Here is a 19,004-nt window from a genome sequence, read left to right on the forward strand (position 1 = left end):
TGGTCCTTGCCTATTCCCTCCCCTCCGGCTCCACTCCCACTGATCCCCAAGGCCCAGCGTCTCTTGGACTGACCCCATCCCTTCCAGTGTCACACGAAGGCCAGGCCGGAGGGTGGAACCTCCAGTTTTCCAGGGGCCCAGAGAGAGGGCCAAGCTTACTCGGGTCTCAGGGCAACAGCTAGTTGAGACTTGAACTCAGAGTCTCTGACTCATGGAGCCCAGCAGGACTCGTGGAGACCAGTTCGGTCTCCCCAGATGAGAGACACTCAGAGGGCGGGGCGCTCCTGGATTTGCCTACCTGCTGCCCTCCCTCCCGACACTGAGCTTTGGTCTGCACGGGGCAAATGTCAAATCAAAGCTGGTTTAATCACGGGAGAGCTCTGGGACAATCTTTAGGTCAAAGAAACCCCATCGTCAACTTCCAGGTGAGGGTAGCCAGAGGACTGGCCCCACAATGTGACCTTGGGAAGTCACGCTCCTCCAGGGGCTTGGAACTTCAGTTGATAAAAGCTGATAAGGATCCTTGACAAGAACACCTAGATCTCAGTCTCAACTTAAAAAACAAACTGCTGCCACCTCCAAGCATAAAAATCTCAATACTGCCCTTTGAATGTGATTTGAAATTCAAAATAGGTTAAATAACAAGATAAAAACAAAGAAGGCGATAAGACAAAGCTTGCTTTGTATTCTGACTACATTCTCTTCCCTTCCCACCATCTGATCCTCCCCCAGCCCTAACTCCGCCCCCTGGGGGGGGTCTGATTCATTGCTTTCCCTGGCACCCCCCCCCCCCACCAAGAAGTCCTCTCCTCGTGGAGTGTTTGCTGAAGTTATGAAGCGCTCTGCAGTTGGCCAACCACTGCATGATGTCATCTGATCCTCTGACACCAGGCAGAGCTGGAGGGGAGAGCTGACTTGGAGGGAAGGGACTTGGCCAAGGTCAAGTGGCAGGTGCTGGAGCCTGCTCTGCAGAGGATGAAGGATACACCTCTGGGGGATAGGGAGAAGTCTACTCTGAAATGTCCTGTGTCCACATCGTTGTCCCTCCCCAATGCGCTGGCTTCTTGAGGCAATCCTCACTCAACCCCTTCCTGGTCGCTTTGCCCAGAGACCAGCTTCCTCCTTATTTTGGCACAGTCCCATCTCCCCACTCCTCTGGAGATCCCCAGGGCTCTCTACTTTGCCCAGGACAGCAGAGACACCAGCTTCTCCTGGCGCCAAGCACCAGCACAAGGTAGTGCTGCTGGGGACCTGTTTCCTCTTGTGGAAAATGAGAATAGCATCAAAGGCTGGTACCCTCCCAGGAAGAGTTGTATGAGTGGTAGGTGTAATTAAACCCCCAGATCCGGGTCCTCCCTGGTGGTGTAAGGGGTTAAGCACCGCACTATGAAGCTATCCATAGCCTCTGCAGCACGAGTTCGATCCCCGGTTGGCCAGGGAGCAACCCACATGGCGCAGTAGACCTCTCCTGACTTGCCTGCTGCTCCCCTCAGCAGTGTATTTCAGATCTGCCTGTTCTGCTCCCCACTCTGTCTCTGGTGAATCCTCTCACCCCCTGCACCTCTGGCCTGTACCCCAGCTCTTGTATGCATAAATAAATAAATCTTTAAAACAAAACAAAAAACAACCCAGATCCCAGGGCAGGTCCAAATCTAACATCCTTACATGGATGTGTCTCATTCTGGGGACCCATGGTGGCAGGTATTTGGCACTCTTGGTGATCAGGTGTGCCCCATGTGGCCCTGGAGTCTGCAGGGCTCCAGGCATGTGGGCACAAAGCCTAACTCCTCTCACCTGCCAGGTACACTACCTACAAATCCCCCCCACCGGTTACATATAGAAGCGAGAAAGAGACTGACTTGCCCTGGTCACGGAGCAAAAGCAAGTGCTGTGGCTGGGAAGCCCCCCAAGATTCTAACATCAGAGGTTAACGATGGGGTCTGTAATTGTTAGGGGGAAGTGATGTCCTGAGTTAATCCCATACAGGCTTTGTGGACTCCACCCCCACTCCAGACTAAAACCATCAGGACATTGGGGAAGACAAATCCCATCACCACCAAGGGGAGGGTGGCTGGGACCTGAGGGTGGAGTTGGGCAGCCAGGTTGGATATAAAAAAAAACCAAACACGTGGGCCTAGGGCTCTCTCTGGCTCGCGATCGCTCGCCTCCCGGCTTCACCGCTCCTGGCTGGCGGCCAGCTCTCAGAGCGCCATTTTGGGGTTCCAGATCGGCGGATCGGGTAGGACTCATTTAAAACTTTGTCTCCCGCTTTTCTCCCAGAGCTGTATATTTCCTCATTTCCCCTTCCCTTGTAAATAAACCTTTTATTAACCTTTCACGTGTGCCTGCAGTAGAGCATTGATAAGTCCTTTTAAGCGCGCGGGTGAGGACCCACAGTCAGGCACCCCGTTTTGTATCGGGGTTGCTCTACAACATAAGGGCGGGTCATGGGGGGATGTCTGAGGGGCAGCCCTGGGAGGCAGGAAGACTCAGGTGTGCAGATTCAGGGCCTGTGACCGGATCACCATGAAGCCTCGGTGTCCCACGAGTCCTCATGTTTGCCCTATGGAGGACAGCCTGGGCACTTGGTGGGCCTTGCTCTCGGGTGGTGATGACGGCCCAGCGCAAGGTCGGAGGCCCCAGGCAGAGAACACTTCCAGGAGAGGCCAACAGGGGTCGCTGCGGGGGCCCATGAGGTGGGTGGGGGGAGTCAGGAGCCCTTTGACAAGGGAGGCCAGAGTTGGGGGGCCTGGCTTCAGCACTCTGGCACTCACCTGGGGTGACCGCAAGCATCTGTGCACCTCACCACTCTCATCTGGAGGCTGCTTTCATGGGCACAGCCCACCGCCCCGCCTCTGCACAGCAGGACCTGGTCTTGGCTGGCGCCGCAGCAGCCTCTGGGGACCGGCTTCTGGAGCCCCTCAAAGCCCAGCAGCTTTGGGAAACCGCCTAGAAAGGGCCAGCGAGCTCTCTGCAGCGGCACCTGGGAGCCACTTTCCCCCACTCTCTCCAAGAAGGGTGTTAGGGCGCACCGTGGGTCTAGGGACCGAAGAGGGGGAGCCACGCTTTTCAAAGCCTCACCACCCCAAGTCAGGGCCAGCCAGCGCCCCTCAGCTCCCGACTCGCCCGGGCAGAGCGGCTTCAAGCGAGCACCCCGGCACCGGGTTCCACTGCGCCCCGCCCTGCGAGCCGCGCGGGCCCGGGCCGGCCCCCCTTCTTCTCTCTGCGCCTCAGTTTCCTCGTCTAGAAAATGGGCTGCGGCCTTCGCGGCTCCTGCGCCTTCGGACAGGCGAGGCCAGACGGGCTCGAGGCGCTCGGGATTGGAAATTCGGGAAGGATTTACGCCGAGAACCCCCGGGGGGCGGGGGGGCGCGGAGGGTCCCCCGCGGGAGGCGCGGGCAGCGGCCGCGGCCCGAAGGCACCGGACGGGATGACCTCAGCGCCGCGGGCTGGAATGCGCGGCCGGGGAGGGGGCAGGGTGCCGGGCCGGGCTCCCCAGGCCCCCCACCCCCCACTTCCCGCTCTCCGCGCCAGCCTCGCCAAGGGGCCCGACATTCCGGCGCAGCGCCCCCTCCCCGCGCCTTCCCTTCCGCGCCCGGGCAGGAAGGCGCGCAGCCGGCCCCCCGCCGCCCCTTCCTCCCGCAGCCGGGGCTCCCGCGCGCCCCTCCATTTCTCTGCGCCCCCGGCGCGCCCGGGGCACCACCAACAAGCCGAGGACTCGGGGCGTCCCGCGCCCTCCCGCGGCCGGCGCTCCGGCCTTCCCGCGGCGCCTGCGGGCGTCGGGGCGCCCCGCTCCGTGCCGAGTCCTCGCGGGCGCGGTCGGCTCCCCTCGCCGGCGCGCCCACCCGGGGCTCGGGAGCCGCGCGGGGCTCGCTGTTACCTTCTCTCCGGGCGCCCCGGGCGGGGCGAGGCGCGGACGCGGTGGCACAGGCGGCGCGGCGCGTCCCGGCGCGCACCCCGCGAGTCGCTGGGCCGGTCTGCGCCGCCCTGGCCGCGGGCTCCGCGGCTGGCTCCGGGGGCGGGGGCGGGGTGTGGGCGCGCGCCCTCCCCCCGCTGTCTCCTCCCGCCCGCGGGCGGGGCCGGGCCCCCCTCCCGGGCACACGTCGAGACGCCGCGAGCCGCGGCCGGAGCTGGAGGGGGAGCGGCGGGGCGCCCGGCCCTCGCTCGCCGCCCGGGGCGGGGGAAGCCGGGGAACGCGCGGGCTGCCCGGGCCGGCGACTCGGGTCCTCGGCTGCCCACTCTTCCCCCACCGACTCCCCGCTCGGTGTTGGGGGCCCCTAGATGGATAAGGCTGGCTCCTGAGCTCCCTAACTGCTCTCCGCGGGAGTTTGGGTATCCGGGAAGCCGGACCTCAGAGGTCTCCAGTGCTGAGAGGCTCAGACCTCGAGTTCTGTGAGCTGGGACGCCCACCCTCTTCCTCCCAAGCCCCTCATTCCTTTCAACCCTTTACAGGCCTCCTGGGTGCCAGGGCACAGACCTGAGCCACGCTGGGGTGCAGGCCATGGCAGACCCCTTGTAGCATGCCCTGGTGCCATGGTCAAGGCCGTGGAGGCTACAGTCCAAATGCCGGGGTTCCTATCCTGCCCTAACCACTACTTAGTCTTTCTGTGCCTCAGTTTCTCTACCTGTAAAATGGAACAATAACAACACGCATCAGATGTTGTTTGTTTTTTTTTTTTAAAGATTTATTTATTTATGCATACAAGAGCTGGGGTGCAGGTCAGAGGTGTGGGGGTGAGAGAACTCACCAAAGACAGAGTGGGGAGCAGAACAGGCAGATGCACGGAAATCCACTGCTGAGGGGAGCAGCGGGCGAGACAGGAGAGGTCTGCGGCGCCATGTAGGCCATCTCCCTGGCCAGGGGTGGGACTCTGTGCTGCAGTGGCTACAGATAGCTTCATGGGGGTAAGATTGGGGGGCAGCAGGCAGTGAGATCAGATGCACTTTTGGAAGCTCTTGCTGTAAATAAACCAAGTATGGATGGTGGGATGGGGCGGAGGCAGGGACTGGTGGTAAGTGGTGATTATCATTCATGGCAGAATTTATTGAGCAGCCAGTGCACACACATGCTCCTTGCGTTATCTCACTTAATCTGCAGAGTCCCACTGGGGCAGGACTGCCTTGGTGTCCCTTCTGCGGAGAAATGAAGAAAGTTGCTCAAAGATCACACTTGCCAGTCTGCACAGGACAGTCCCAGGTTACTCCTACTGCCCTGGCATATTTATTATTTCTTTCACTCTCAGGGGTGACCCGATTAGACAATGAATTCATGTCACTCTAGGCAGAGGGTCCCCAGAGCAGCTAGCAAAAGAAGCAGTTTGGTGCGATGTCAAAGGCCATACACCTAAATCCCGTTTCCATTGGTTTCTTGGCCTCACTGAGCCTCAAGTTTCTTGTCTATAAAATGGGTATTGTAAATGAGCAGATATTTATCACCTGCAGGTATTTCCTACCTATTGCAAGTCCAGAGAGATGGTGAAGAACACAGTCTTTTTTCTTTTTTTGTATTTATACAAGCACTGGGTACAGTCAGAAGCGCGGGAGGGTGAGAGAATTCACCAGAAGCCAGAGCGGGGAGCAGAGCAGGTAGAAGGACCGAAGTCCACTGCTGAGGGGAGCAGCGGGCGGCAGGAGAGGTCTGCGCGCCATGTGGGACCCTCCTCCGGTGGCCGGGGAGCAGCCGGGGATCGAACCGGCGCTGCAGAGGCTGCAGGCAGCTTCGCAACCCAGCGCTCAACCGCTGCGCCACCGGGGAGACCCAAGAACACAGTCTTAATGGAAAAGATTATGATGATCCTGCTGGGCTGGGGATTTTGTCTCAGCCAGCTCATTGTCAGGCTACCCGTGAGTCAGGAATTCTTTGCCCCATTCGACAGCTGGGTAAACTGAGGCTGAGAGCCCTCCCCCCTCATTCACAGCCCCTCTCCAGATAGAGATCCCTTTCAGGTAGGCTGCACGCCTGTTCCTAGCTCCACTCCTGACTTAAGGATCCAACTCAGATGTTCTTTCTGGAAAGGGGGAAAAAAACAGGGCATCCAGGCGAAGGATCCCCTGTGTCCCGTCCTTTTCCCCTCTCCCAATTTTTTGGGGTCCCCTCCTTCCCCTCTTAAGGGGCTGTGTCCAGGAACGCAGGGGTTAACCCTGACAGAGCTGTAATCACCGTGTAGAATGCAGAACCAATGCCTCCCAGCTGGGGATTTGAGCTGCTAGGTCAGACTGGCTGCCTGGAGTTCAGGATCCCCCTTGGCTCCCCTGTCCTGAAGGAACCAGGCCCCTTGGCTGTAATCACAGAGCTCAGCTGCCCCCTCAACTCACTCCTGCAGATTGGGTGGGCTGAGGCCTGGGGCTTATGGGAAAGAGGCAGTTCTGGACAGGGAGTCCTCTGTGCAGCTAGGGCAGAGGGGCTGGGCACACAGAGAGGGCTACTCCCCCGTGGAGACCCAGGAATGTCCGTGGCTGCTCACCAAGCTCCAGTGCAGTTTGAGCCGAGTGAGCTGGCTTGGCCACATCTAGCAGCTCCCATCCCAGCTCCTCCCTGGGGTCAGGCACCCTTTCCTTCCCATCTGCTGCTTGGTCCTCCCAGTACTCCATTTCTAAGTGTCCCCCAGCCCATCCACAGATGCAGTTGCCAATCCATCCATGTGCTCCCGGCCCCCTCCTGGCTATCCAGCTGCCCACCCCTCCCCCCATCCATCTACCCATCCATGACCTGTACCCATCTGACACCTAACCACGGAGCCAGACCTCACTTCACCCACTGCTAGCGGCCCTGTCCATCCATCCACCCATCCACCCACCCACCATGCTTCCTTCTACCCCTAGTCAATTACCCCACCTCCTGCATCCACCCACCTCCTCTCTCCACCTCTCACCCTTGAACCAGTGCCTATACCTGCACCCACATGTCCCTCTGTGCATTCAACTGCTCACCCCCCACCCCCGGCCCATGATGCTCCTACATGGCCCGACACCAGCCTCTGTGATCGACAGGGGTCTCTGAGTGTCCTTTCTCTCCTGCACACACCGCTCTCGCCTTCACCAGTGCATCAGCCTTGGGCAAAACATCCTTGAAGTCTGCTTTAAAGTGTCCCCTCCTCCTGGAGGCCCTCTTTCAGAGTGAGCCTCTCCTGGGTGCTGTCCATCCTCCCTATTGGCCTTATGAGATCCCCAGGACAGGGATGTTTGTGCTCCTGACACATTGTGGGATGAATGTTCCCCGCCGGCATAGCAAAGGGGCCTTGTCTTCCCAACTGAACTGCATCCATTATGAAAGCAGGTTGCTCCCCTCCTGGGTGCTCCTGGGATGCTGTCCATGGGCATTGCAGGGGGTGGCTGCACTGTTGGGTTCTGTAAGAAGTTTGTGATGAGGATAGTCCCCCAACTAGGGGACGCTGGCAAGAGGAGGCGGCATCCTCTGTGACCCAGCAAGTCAGACAAACTTAAGTCCAAATCCTGGTTTTGCCTCCTGTTAGCAGAGCGACCTGGACAATGCAGCTTCCTTGCCTGACCCTCAGCTGCATCATCTGCGATGAGCATCAAGTTCACAGCCTGACCTGTAATTAATGGTCAAGGAAGGTAGCTATTAATAGTGCCATTGTTACCATTTTCCTTTCCCCAGTGGGCCATTTCGTTTGACACACATAAAGTAGGTGCCTGCCGTGGGCCAGGTCCTGGGCTAGGCGCCCTGGGTGGAGTCAGGGGTGGGTAAGGAATGCGGTCCCACTCTCAAGAGACCTGCAGTCTGGTGGGGAAGACAGACCAAGAAATTGATGGAGGGGACTCCCTGGTGGTGCAAGGGGTTAAGACGCAACCTACGAAGCTATCCACAGCCACGGCAGCACGAGTTCAATCAGGGAACTACCCACATGGCGCAGCAGACCTCTCCTGGCTCGCCCGCTGCTCCCCTCAGCAGTGCGTTTCAGTCAATCTGCCTGTTCTGCTGCCCACTCTGTCTCTTGTGAATCCCCTCACCCCCTGCATCTCTGACTTGTACCCAAGTTCTTGTACGCATAAATAAATAAATATTTAAAAAATTTTTCTCAAAAAAAAAAAAAAAAAAGAACAAATTGATGGGGACAAAGAGCCAAAATGGTAGAAGGGGTCAGGGGAAGCAGAGACTGACTGAGATGATCTAGGCGGGCTTCCTGAAGGAGGTGGATTTTGAGCTGGCCCTGTGTCTTGGGGTATGCTTGCTCATAGGTGGAACTGGGGAGAGACCAGGCATTGGGGTGGTAGAAGATGAGCAGGGAAGAACCTCCTTTGGAGGATGGGAGGGAAGCCCTGGTGCAGAGATGATTGGGAGGGGTGTGGCGTGGGCTAGGCCGGCTGCCCTCAGGGACCACAGAGCCTGGGGCCCCTTGGGATGCTTGATGGGGTTTCCTCGTTAGCAGAGGCCAGGCAGGGCAGCTCTTGGCCTAAAATGTTTTTCCTCCTTGCTGCCCTTGACGACAGGACTGTGTTCTGAGGCAGCTGGGGGACGGGTCCTCTTGGAAAAGACCTGCAGCCCTCAGTCCCCTCCTCCGACCCCAGAGCCCCAGGAATCAGCACTTGGTGGGGAATCTCAGAGCTTCAGAAGGTCCTGGGGCCACTGAGGCCCAGAGAGGGTAGCATTGACAAGAACTACACAGCAAGCCTGCTGTGCAGCTGGGAGTCCTGGGGCGGGAGAGCTACCACACTTGCCATGGCTGCCTTCAGTCAGGGGAAGCATCTGCTGCATGCCTACTGTGTGCCAGCTCCCGGTCAGGACAAAACCATTAAGGCACACACTTGGCAAGGCTTCCAGGCAGCCTGCCTGGAGGAGGTGGAACCAGGCTCTACGCAGATGTGTGAAGCTAAGCAAACCGGCTGGGTATACAAAGTGTGTGTCTGGCACTGATGCCTGCATGATGGGGTGTCAGCCAGAGTGATGACTGAGATGCTGGCGACTCAGGACCTGGCCTGGGCTGGCAGGAGGCCCAGGGGGTGGGGGGGTTGAGCGATGGCAGATTCGTCCCTGCTGTCCTGTTTCTTGGGGTGATGCCTGGGTGTGCAGGGGTTATTGGGAGCAGTAGGGTGAGGATGGGAGTTAATCCCAAGGGTATTTTAGAGGGCGTGGCTGAGAGGCCCACTGGGAGAACATGGCTCCTGGAGGCAGGCAGCTGTCAGGGCCGGAAACGCCTCTGGAATTCCAGGCTCTGGGAAAAAGCCTGGCCTAATGGAAGAGTTTTCTCAGCCAGAGCCTTCCAGGCCAACTCAGCTGTGGTTCCTTGCTCATGCTCAGCAGGCAAATGGGGGAGGGGACGCCCTCCTCACCCCCCCCCCCCACCTGGCCTGGCTCCCTTTCTCCTGGAGAACAGGTCAAGAATTTGGATGAGGGCTGAGGAAGGATGTAGGGTCAGTTCCTCCAGCCACACCCCTGAGAAGGACAGACAGATGGATGGATGGAGGGGCGCCTGCTTTGCAAAGGGTGGGGAGGGGCAGCAGAAAGGTCAGGGCCAGGGGACCCGGGCTGCCGGTGGGTATGGCAAGGCCAGGTGACTCTGGGTCTGGATGGACGGGCAGAGGGGAGGGGTCCTCCAGGAGAATTTTGTTCTCTACGTGTTGGGGGGGCAAGCTGAGAAAGGGGGGCTGGAGTGGGGGAGGACAGGAAAAGTGTTTGAGAAGCAGAAACAATGGCCTATTCTCTGCGTCCAGCCTGGTCGGAGAGATAGGCCGGTGGGCTGGAGGCCAGGCCTGACCATCTCCAGCATGGCCTCCTCCAGCCCAGGCCTCCCCCAGCCCAGGCGTCCCCCAGGGCCTCACATGATCTGCCTGGGTGGGGGGCTCCTTCCTTGCCCCCACCAGCGTGGGCTCCTTCCTGGATGCCTGCTTCCGACGGTTCTCCTCTAACAAAGGCCGCTCGCTCGGGGAGACGGAGGGCTTCCAAGTTCACCGTCTCCCCTGTGTGGTGGATGCAGAGGGGGCACAGCTTGCTCAGGCACCTGCCTGTGGGCCCGTCCTGGCTGGGGTGCTGGGCTCATCCGGTGACTCCCTTCCCACCAATGCTGCCTCTTTTTGGTTTATTTTTTCTATCCAATGCCCTTTTATTTTAAAGTTTGTATCGAAGTACTAACATTGTGTTCTAACATTCTCCACCCTTCAGGTGTGCCTTGTTATCATCAGCATCTGTCTACACCGAGTGAAGTTCAGGTTCACTGCTAAAAGTCAAGCCCCCTCCTGCACCATGCCCTCGCCCCAAGTGACCCCCCTCGCCCCTTCCCTTCTGGTGCTGCTAATTTGGTCTGAGAGTCTAAGAGATTTCTTTGTTTGCTTTATTTCGTTCATTTGAGTTTGTTGTTTTTTATTTTCCACATATGAGTGAAATCATGTGTCTGTCTTTCTCCACCTGACTTATTTCACTAAGCCTAATACCTTCTAAGCTCATCTATGTTGCTACAAATGGCAGGATTTTGCTACTGGAAATGGGAGCACTTAACTGGTGGGACAGAGAGACAAGTCCTTCATTCCTGTGTCAATGTTATCTTTTTTATGGCTGAGTAGTATTCCACTGTCTATCTACTGCCACTGCTTCTCACCTCCTGGCTTCCTCCTCCCCCTTTGGGACTGATGATGGTCAGGGGAAGATGGTCAGCAGAGGGGAGCATTAATCAGGCACCTCCGAAGTCTGAACACGAGCTCACGCTGGAGTGTTTTACTTGGATTGGCTCTAATCCTCACAGCACCGTTGCACAGCTGAGGAAACTGAGGCCAAGAGTTTTGCTTCTTCCACCTCTCACAGACGTGAGAGGCTCACTGGGCTTGAGCCGTCTGTGTCCCGCTGCTTGGAGTGCAAAGGTGCTGGGAAGGAAGGTTCTGGAAGGGACCCTGTCGGGGTGCTGGGGTGAGGGAAGGAGCCTTAGAAGCTAGTGTTGGGGTGAGGGAAGAAGCTTCAGAAGCTGCCCACACGTCCTTGGGGGCTGCAGTTGCTCCAAAGCACCCCCGACTGCTGGCTGCTGCTCCTCTGACACCTCTGGAGCTCGGGGCTGAGGGGCTGGTCCTGCCAGCCCATTGTCTCCCTGAGCTGGAGCAGGACACAACTCCCCACACTCTCTGCTCACGGCTCCTCCTTTCACCTCTAGGGCTGCGGCCCTGTGCTCCCCCTTCAGAGTCTGCACAGGAGTCGGAAGACCTGCCTCCAAGGAGTCCCTCGGGGCATCTTGGGTGAGTTCCTGAGCTCCCCTGGGCCTCCGTTTTCTCATCTGTAAGACGGGACTCATGATGCCTGGGATCAAAGAAGGCGGCTGGGGAAGGAGCGTTACTCACAAGGGCTGGGGTGTGCGTCACGCTCACCGCGGACGTCCTGGCTCCTGGTGGCTGTGTGAGCCCAACTGTCTCCAGGCAGCGTGCACTCAGCCAGCACCGGGCCGTGGGGAACTTGCGCCTGCTCACGCGGCTCTGCACGGCCCTGGGTGCTGTGTAACCTTCATTCATTCCAGAGACTCCGGCGCAACAGCCTCGCGGGGAAGTGGAGGATCTCCCTGGTGAGAAACCGGCCCAGAGAGGGGCAGTGACTACCTGATGTCTCACAGCACCTTTCCCAAGAGGGGAATCCCAGTGGATTCTCACCAGGCCATTCTGTGAGGCCGGCAACTGTTCATGGGGTTGCCTGGTGCCCAGTCAAGCCTGAGGGAGGGGCATCTTGGGGAAAGCAGGCGCTAGGAGTGGGGCCCCCTCCAGGCCTGACTCCGCCTCAGTGGTCAGCTGGCGCCCCTGCCAGCCTCTGTTGACTCAGCCGCCTCTCTCCTGCGAGGCCTGTGGCCAGTGCACCCGCGCCCACGGAAGGGTCAGGCACATTCTTCTCTGGCTGCAGCCTCAGGGGAGGCTGGCACCTCCTGGTGGAGGCTGTGTGAGGGTTTGTGGGTTTGGGACGGATACTAGGATAGGAAAGGAAATGTTTTGCGGGGGCTGGGGTGGGGGAACCCAAGGGGCCACCTTGGAGTGAATGGACTGGCCTGGGAACTGGGCTGCTCTGCCACACGGCACGCGGCTTGCCTTTTCCATAAATGAGGGAGGAGGTGATCTCAGTCATCACCGCCATCCCCTGCTGGCCCCCCACTCCCGCCTCAGTTTTCCTGTCCCTCAAATGGTTACAAAGAGCATGAAGCCAACCGGCCTACCTCAGAGCCGCCGGGAGGATCAAAGGAGAGAACGAGTCTGGCCGGAGTGAACGCCCTTTGTAGTTCAAGGGCCCACACACCGAGACTGGCCGGCCTGGCGTTCTCTGGTGGAGGAAGTCAAGGGGAAGGGATATGGGGACAGCTCTCATCTGTGGCTTGAGTCTGCCTGCACCCGGACTCCTCCCCAGACTCAACATAGGTATAATAACAATAATGTCCCCTCCTTCAGGTGCACAGCCCTGGAGTCTGCAGAGTCCTCCATACCCATTATCTCTAGACTCCCGCCTCCTGCCTCAGGGCCTTTGCATGGCTTATCCCTTCTGCCCAGAGCATGCTTCCTCCAGGCGGCCTCCCTGGTGGCGCAAGCAGCCACTGTGAAGCTGTCCGCAGCCACTGCAGCACGAGTTCGATCCCCAGCCAGTGAGGTAGCCCATGTGGCGCAGCAGACCTCTCCTGCTCCCCTCAGCAGTGTGTTTCGGTCAGTCTGCCTGTTTTGCTCCCCACTCTGTCACTGGTGAATCTCCTCACTGCACCCCCCCCCCCACATCTGGCCTACACCACAGCTCTTATATGCATAAATAAATAAATTAAAAACAACAACAACAACAACATGCTTCCTCCAGACTCATGAAAGGCTGCCTCCTTCGTAGCTCATGTCCTCCGAGGCCTGCCAGACCACCCACCTAAATTAACTTCTCCCCTGACTCCTTACTCTGCCCCCCCAGCACCTTCCCTCCCATGCCCTGCTCGAGGCTGCCATAGGACCATGCTTGCTTGGAACAGGAAGCCCTCTCCCCCGTGGACATTCATTTCCAGGAGGGGAGTCGTGAAGGCAGCAGGTGGACCGTGGGGGGCATTTGTCCACGTTACAGGGGCTCAACCTGAGGCTCAGAGAAGCCAACTGACTTGCTCAAGGCTGCGCAGCTGGGAAGGGTGGAGCCAGCCAGGGGCTCTTTCTGGAACTGCCCACAACTGTCCCTGCCTGCCAGGCCTCCAGGTCCACATAGGTGCTGAGCATTTCCCTGTTGGGTGAGATGTGGGGAGACATTTTACAGAGGAATAGACCACTGGACTCGACTCCCAATATCGGGTCGCTGCCTTAGGAGCCCCTGGGCCCACACCTCGGGCCAGTGCGCGGCAACCCCAGCTCAGGCCACTGGCAGGCCTGGTGGTTCTCCCTGAAAGGCACAAGCAGCTGTGGGGTGGCCGGATGCCCCACCCCCGGCGCCTCTGGGCTCGGAGCCCAGGCCGCAGGCAGATCTGTGGCTGGCACTGCTCCTTCGGTTTGGGGTGGGAACACCGCAGGGATTTTAAAAATAAAAGGCCTTGAGACAGTGGCCTGGCTGGCCGGTCTGGGGGTGGGTGGGGGCCAGACAGGGACAATGGGATGCTGAGCCTTGGGGCTCTCCACAGAGCAGCCAGGCTAGCAGACCCCACTAGCCAGCCCACGGCAGTCTTGCTCTCTCTCGAGAACTTGCTGACTTTCCTAAATCTTGGCCTCAAATATTTCCTGAGCACCTACTTTGTGCTGGCCCGGGGGATGGCAGGGTAGAAACCTCGTCTCTCTCCCCTCACTGTACTACTCTTCCCGAGGGGGCCCTCCCCTCCGCACCACTCTCAGGCCCAGTTATTTATCGAATGCCTACTGTGTGCCAGCCTTGCTCTGGCATCTCCCCTCCCAGATTCTCTGTGCTTTTCTCCCCTGATCTCACATTCCCACAGGCCTCTCCCCCTCTCAGGCCATTTCTGTCTCCCTCTCTGGCCCAGCTAACAGGAAGCAGCCGGAGAGGTCAAGGGCCACTGGGCCTCCAGAGTCTGGCGTCTGCACATATGGGGGGGGGTGGGGGGACTTCCTGTTTATGAGAAACACAGGACCCCCCCCAGGGGTGGTGCCCTGGCCTGGCCTCCGGGGCAGCCCCTCTAGTCCAGACCTTAGCCCCTCCCCGCAGAGGCCCCAGTGCCCGCCCAGGCCCTAGACTGCAAGCTCAGAGCTGCTGCTGTCCTCCCCCTAAGTTGTGAGGAGGAGGGGGGGAGTGAGGATTCTGGGGCATGGTCAGGAATGTGGGAGTTGGGAGTTGAATGTCCGCAGGAAGCATCTCCGACTCCAGGGCCCAGCTCCCCCAAGTCTGGGTGCCCCACCCCAGAGTCCACCCTTGCTAGATGAGGAGGGGCTGAGGGGGCTGGGCAGGGGGTGGCCGGATCCCTGACTACCTCCCTAGGCCCACAGGCTTGCCCAGGCTCTGGCAGCCCCAGCCTTTCATCTCTGGGGTGAGGGGTCAGCGACTCTGCCAGGCTCTCTCTTTCAGCACGCCCTCATTTCCCAGCATTCCCCGCCGCTCTCAGAGGTGGGGCAGGGCTGCCAGGAGGCTTGACACCCGCACACACGGGAGACATCAGATCAAGAGGTCACGTCACATCTTGAAGAATCCCCCCACAGTTGGAGCCCGGGTCTAAGCAGGGGGCAGAAAGAGGCGGGACTGGCCAAAGGTGTGGGGAAAGCAAACAGCCCTGCCTGCCTCCTTCGCAGTCCTCCTGGCCAATCTGTTCGGTGGTTGCCCAATAGGTATTGACCCAGGGTGTGAGGGTCATGGCTAACGGCTGGAAGAGGCCTGGCAGAGGGAGAGAAGTCCACCCTGTCCCTTTCCCCCCATCTAGCCTAGAAGGTGAGGGGCACCAGTCCTGCTCCCCCACCTCACTCTCCCCAGTTCAGAGTCCCTTGAGATGGACCACTAGGACACAATGTCTTATGTCTTCAGTGCTTGAGGTAATCCCCTCCTAGATGGCAGTGGGAACACTGAGGAGCCAGCTAACCCAAGGATGCAGTCCTGGAGGACTTCCTGGAGGAGGCCACCCTTTCCACTTGGAAACTTGAAATCAGAAAAATATGTACCCGGCCAGGGAAACTGCCTGATCAGAGGCACAGCATTTTCAGAAAAATGCTAAGGACATGATGGGTCTGGACAAAGGCTCTGGAAGTGGGGAAAGGGGTGAGGGGGAGGGAATGACATCATTGATCTGTGCCCCCAAACTTGGACTTTCCACGGCTCGGCTCTGTAGCACTCTCTTTGCCCTGGGCTGGGAGGTGGAGGGCAGGCAGGTAAAGGAAGGGCTGCAATTTGGTGCGAATGTGGACTCTAGGAGAGAGGCGGGGGCCTGACCCCCAGCTCTAGGGAGCCCAGAGGACCATAGGTTTCCCAGGGAAGGAGAGACTGCTCCCCGGCCAGCGCCTCTGGGTGGCTCCCCACCGTGCCCAGGTTGCCCACTTAGGGCTCGTCATGGTGAAGTCCCTGCGCTGTCAAGGTTCAGCTCTGTGACCTTGGGCAAGTTATTAACATCCTAGCCTCAGTTTCCACCTCCGTAAAATGAAGGTAAAGCGAAGCCCTGCCTTGTGGGCTGTTGGCAGGTAGAGTTACCTTAGCAAAGCACCTGGCGCTCATGAGCGCTCATGCCCATTAGTAAGTGTTGGGCTAGTTGAGAACAAGAGAAAGTTGGTTTTCCCCCAGGGTCATGCTGACAGGTGGGCGGGAGGCGTTTACCTGAAGAGTCTCCAAAAAAGATCTGGTTCTCGGCCTCGGCATTTCCAGACAAGGCTGATCCAAGGCTCCCCTGGGCTCTCAGACATTTCGGCTTCCCTTCCCCAGGGCTCCCCCCACCCCGCCCCACGACCTGGCCAGTCTGGAGTGGGACAGGCCCTGGGGTTTACAAGGAAGCCCCAGGATTGAGCCTCCCCCAAGACAGGTGTGGGGAGCATTCCTCTGTGATGACTACAGGATCCGCTCTGGATGCTTCCTCCCTGGGGAGTGATTCCTTCAAAATGCCCCTCATAAGAGCTGCTGTGGATGGAGTTTGTGCTGCTGTGGATGGAGTCTGGGGTATCTCATACCATTCTCACACCAGCCCTGTGATGTGTGGGTCCTCAGAGTTACTCCCATCTTACTGATGGGGAAACTGAGGCCCGCAGGAACTCAGAGATGTGTTCAAGAACCCCGTGTGTGACTAGTCAGCAGTCAACTTGGCATTCGAACTTGGAAGGAGGGCGGGGAGGGCCTGAGCCCCTGGGGTGTGGTTTCCCACCCTGGGAGCTGGGTAAGACGCCCCTGGGGCTGGTGCTGGAGCTGGGATCCATGCTTTTGGTTCCTTTGTCCACAAAGGTGAGACTCTTGAATCAAGAGATGGTCCCCCTGCTTTAAACCCCGGGTAGCGCCTTCTTCCTTAGGGTTTTCTTAGGTCTAAGATGGGGATGCAGCACTTCCCTGGGGGTCACCAATGAGAGATGGGAGATGGGAAAGTGGTTTGTGATTCGTGGGTTCTTTGGACCTGGGGATGGAGGGGTGAGGGGCGGGCGAGAGGGGACAGTCCAGGAGGGCCTTACACCCACCTGGCCCTGCGCGTCCTGCTACAGTCGCCTGGCTTCCAGGGGCTGGGGGTGCCCACAGCGCTGGCAGGGCGGGGGTGGCGGGCGGCTGATGGGCAGCTCAGCTCCTTTCCGCCTGACACCCCAACACGCCCTGGCTGGCGACTGCTAGTGATTCACCAGTTCTAAGCTCTAGTTTCATCTGTAACTGGAGAGCCTGGGGCATTTTCTGGGGAACCCAGTGCCAACCCAGAAACTTGGGAGGAGAAGGCTAGGAGCAGGGAGAGAGGGAGGGAGGAGGCAAGAGATCCCGCCTGGCTATTTGCATAATTTGTTCTTTTCTTTGAAAAGGGTGTAAAGTCCCGGAGTTGGCATCCCTGAAACCACTCCCTCATTCCCTCCAGGTTATGGCCCCCTTACCTGTCCAGTGCTGGAGACCGGGCACCTAGAGAAGTAAAGTGAGCCCCCCAGCTTCCTGCAGGGAGAGCCTGGGGTAACTGTAATGCAGAGAGGGGCAGCTTTGCCAAATTCCAAAATCCAGAGGAGAGAGCAGTGAATCTGGGTTTGGGGGGTTGCATCCCGGGGAAGGGGTGGTTTTGACATTCGCCTCAATAGCTCTTAGCCTCCCACAGAGGCCTGGTAGCCCTGGCAGTGCCAAGTCTTCTGCTACGTCTGAACAGCACTTTCCCATCGGGGCCTCAGCTTTCCCATCTGCGAACTGGCCACAGTGACGGAGCCGTTCTCTGGGGATTGTCTTGAGAATTCAGAGCGTTTACCTGGGAAAGCAGTTAGCCGGGCACCTGGCGTGTGGTCAGCCCGGTGGCGTTTGGGCTGTGGTCACCGCTGACCCGCGGGCATGATGGAGGGAGACACGGGGGGAGCTGCCTGGCAGACAGGGAGTGGGCAGTCCAGGTGGAGGGCACGGCCCGAGCAGAGTGTGGGCAGGAGCTGAGTGGGAGTCAGTGGGAGGCCGCCGTGAGAGGCGGGAAGGGCATCCGGATCGTCGTGCCCCATGGGCATACCCAGGGAGCGGCCACCACAGCATGGAGCAGTCAGTGGGAGGCACAGGACCCTGGTGAGAGATGGGGAGGCCTGAATGGGGGTGGGGAGGCCAGGACCAGGGAGACACGCAGCTGAACAGACAGGGAAGGCCCCAGAAGCAAGCAGACACTGGGGGCTGCGGGAGCCAGAGGAGCCAGGAGATGTTTATGGAGGGTCTTGAGGGTGCACAGGAGCTGGCCAGGGGACCCCTGGTGGGGGACAAAGCCCCAAAGCAAAAGTGTCAAGGTGGGGAAGAGCCTGTGCTTGGAAAGCCGCAGGTGTGGAGCTTGAGTTTGGGGAGGAAATGGGGGGCAGCCAGGGGCTGGGTGAGCTGGGGTGCCAGCCTGCAGGCTATGGGGCCGGCGGGGGTCAGCAGGTGAGCTGCAGGCTGAGCGTGTGAACATCTGTGTTTGCTTCCCGTGGCTGCAGCAGCAAATTACCACAAACTGGGTGGCTTAAAACTACAGAAAAATACTCTCTCATGGTTGTGTGTTGCCTGCAGATGAACGATAGCCTGGCACGGCCCCTCTCCCTCAGAGGGGAGGGGGTCGGGTGTGTGTGTGGGGGGTTCTGGGGAGGGTGCTTGCTTCTTCCAGGTTCTGGTGGCTCAGGTCCTCCTGGTGAGTGGCTGCACCCCGCCCGCCTCCACCCCTATTTCCATCTGGCCTCGTCTGTGTCTTCTCTAATAAGGACACCAGTCACGAGATGTAGGGCCCACCTGGATGATCCGGGATGATTTCATCTCCAGATCCTTATCTTAATTACATCTGCGAAGACTCTTTCCAAATAAGGTCACGTTGACAGGTTCCAGGGAGACTGAACCTAAACCCTAATTTCAGGGCCCCATCCCGGGGGGAGCGCATTTCCCTCTTTCCCCGCCTCCCAGTCCCGCCTCCTGGACCCCGGCTGGCTCCATGCCCTTCCCACCGCCCGCCCAGGGGTGTGTGCCCAGCAGGACCTCCCCCTCCCGCCAGCCGCGCGGGTGGAGCTGGCACCTGGGCACCTGCGGGGCGCGGGCGCCACCGTGTGTCCGTTCTGCGCAGTGCAGGCCGCGGCCGCGCAGTCCCCGCCGGCAGGCGCAGGTCGCCGCGCTCGCCAGCTCGGGCTGCGGGCCAGGCGCTCCCGCCCCCGGCCTCGAGTGGGGCTTCGTACCCCCATTGTTGCGACGAGGCCAAGGTCACGACCTCCCTCTCGGGCCTGACTCCAAAGCTGCCGCGCGCTTGCCTCGAAGAAAAACCCAAACCCACAGTGAGGAGGGGGCAGGACCGACTGTGACTTGGCAGAAGCAGCACATCTGGGGCATCCGATTCCTCCTCCCCCGCACCCCCCCTCAAAGTGACACCGCCCCCAGAAGACCTCTTCCAGTTCTCCCACCTCAAGAGAGATTCGAAGAACTCAGAATCCTGCCTTCTGTTGAGGTGCCTTGTGCACCTGGCTGCTTTGAGTCATTTTCCAAACATTGGTCATTTGGGAGT

Source organism: Talpa europaea (assembly GCF_964194135.1).
Source record: "Talpa europaea genome assembly, chromosome: 15".
In the NCBI taxonomy this organism is placed as follows: domain Eukaryota; kingdom Metazoa; phylum Chordata; class Mammalia; order Eulipotyphla; family Talpidae; genus Talpa; species Talpa europaea.